This window comes from Canis lupus, chromosome 12, assembly GCF_003254725.2.
Source record: "Canis lupus dingo isolate Sandy chromosome 12, ASM325472v2, whole genome shotgun sequence".
NCBI lineage: Eukaryota > Metazoa > Chordata > Mammalia > Carnivora > Canidae > Canis > Canis lupus.
In genome coordinates this window covers 44,043,286-44,045,729 of record NC_064254.1, presented here as the reverse complement: position 1 = coordinate 44,045,729, position 2,444 = coordinate 44,043,286, and the positions used below count along the sequence as shown (strand labels likewise).

Genomic DNA, 2,444 nt, shown 5'->3' with positions numbered 1-2,444 from the left:
GGAAATTTGTACTTCTTAATCCCCCTAATCTATTTCTTTCATCCCCCACCCACCTTCCCTCTGGCAACAACCAGTCTGTTCTTCACATTAAAAAAAAAGGATTTTTTTTTGTTTATTGTTTGTTTGTTCATTTGTTTTATTTTTTAGATGCCACATATAAGTAAAATCATATGGTATTTGTCTTTCTCTGTCCGACTTATTTCACTCAGCACAATATCCTTTAGATCCACCCATGTTGCAAATGGTAAGATCTCATCCTTTTGGGGCACTGGGTGGCTCAGTGGTTGAGCATCTGCCTTTGGGTCAAGTGTGATCCTGGGGTCCTGGGATCAAGTCCTGCATTGGGGTCCCCACAGGGAGCCTGCTTCTCCCTCTGCCTATGTCTCTGCCTCTGTCTGTGTGTATCTCTCATGAATGAATAAAATCTTAAAAAAAACCCTCATCCTTTTTAATGGCTGAGTAATATTCCATCATGTATCTATACCAATCTTTTTTTATCCATTCATCTATCGATGAACACTCAGGTTGCTTCTATTATCTTGGCTATTGTAAATAATGCTGCAATAAACTCCTATAAAAATAGAAGTGCAAAAGCTTTGCGCAGTGGCAGTATCGTAGCCAACGAGGTTTATCCAAGGTGCAATTATTGCTAATTGAAAATAGAAGTGCAAATATTTTTTGAACTAGTATTTTTGTTTTCTTTGGGTAAATTACTGGATTGTACTGTAATTTCATTTTTAATTTTTTGAAGAACTTCTATACTGCGTTCCACAACGGTTGCACCAATATACATTCCCACCAACAATGCACAAGGGTTTTTTTCTCTCCACATCCTCTCCAACACTTGTTATTTCTTCTCTTATTGATTCTAGCCATTCTGACAGGTATAAAGTGATATCTCATTGTATTCTGACCTGTAGAACTGGGAACTAATAAATGGGTGTTGTTTTAAACTGCTTTATGGTAATTTATTATGCAGAAAAGTGGCCCATTTCTCCTATATCTCCATCTTCTTCTCTACATTCAACACTGACTATTGCATGCAAATGGTAAGGCACGATTCTCAGAGAAAAACAACTTGCTTACAGAGATACTCATTTTTACTGGGAGTATTTTACTGGTATATTTTTCAACTAGTGCACCCCAGCAAGGTATACCCAGGTTTCTAAATTTTTCTTTTTTATCTCTTTTTTAAAAGTTAACAAATATTTTATGCATAAGAAAAAATCTAGGGCAGCCCAGGTGGCTCAGTGGTTTAGTGCCACCTTCAGTCCAGGGCATGATCCCGGAGACCCAGGATGGAGTCCCACGTTGGGCTCCCTGCATGGAGCCTGCTTCTCCCTCTGCCTGTGTCTCTGTCCCCCGCCCTTCTGTGTGTCTCTATGAATAAATAAATAAATAAATAAATAAATAAATAAATAAATAAATAAATCTTTTAAAAAAAAGAAAAAGTCTAGAGAACATAAGAAACCACTTTATACACATTATCAGGGTTAAGAAGTAAAATATTACTGACCCATATCGAACTCCTGTGTACTCTTACCCAGTCCTATTCTTACTTCAGAGATAATCACTATCTCAAATTTGTTGTTTCTCATTCCACATGTTTTTATACTTTTTAAAAACATTTATGTATCTATAAATAATATATAATACTGTTTGCATGTCTTTTAATATAAGCATAAATGGCATCATACTGTCTGTGACTTTCTGCAAACTGTTTTGATTTTTTACTCAATTTTATGTTTTTGTTAACAGTTTTATTTTATTTGAGTACCTAATATTCCTGGATGAATACTAGACAGTCTCTCACCCAGAAATTTATGAAGACACTGAGAGGAATGACACATAGGCACCAACAGATACAACATAAAGTTTATTACTCACACAGAAAGGGTAAAAGAAGTCCTTAGGGAGAAGGGGCCAGATTCAGTCAGATGTGAATAATGAAACCAAAAGAAGTTTGGGTCCTTATGTCGGGTAGGAGATGAGACTAGGGAAGAGTTCTTTTTTTTTTTTTTTTTTTTTTTTTTTTACGATTTTATGCATTAATGTGAGTGAGTGTGAAGAAGTGGGAGAGTAGAGGAGACGGGCCTACAACCCTGAGATCGTGACCTGAGCCAGAAGCAGACACTTAATTGGCTGAGACACCCAGTTGCTCCTAGGGAAGAGTTCTTTTGCACAGGCTGGGTCTGAGTTGCCCACTGGTGCCAGAGGGTGAGTGGTGTGCACTAGCTATCTTATCAAGGTTGCCCAGATGTGGGATGGACAAAGAAGGGTGAGGATCTAAGAGCTGTCAGTAGTCAACTATAAACAATAGAGAAAGCCTCGGGCATCTGGGTGGCTCAGTTGGTTGGGCATCTGACTCGATGTCAGCTGCGGTTGTGATCTCAGGGTCATGGGACTGAACCCTGCACCAAGCCCCTCGTTGGGCTCCACACTCA

The 2,444-nt window shown here is 38.5% G+C and overlaps 1 pseudogene; it reads left to right on the top strand.

Annotated features, from left to right (window-relative positions):
* The first annotated feature begins 592 nt into the window (after positions 1–592).
* Positions 593–711, top strand: LOC112658752 (U4 spliceosomal RNA; annotated as a pseudogene).
* The last annotated feature ends 1,733 nt before the right edge of the window (positions 712–2,444 follow it).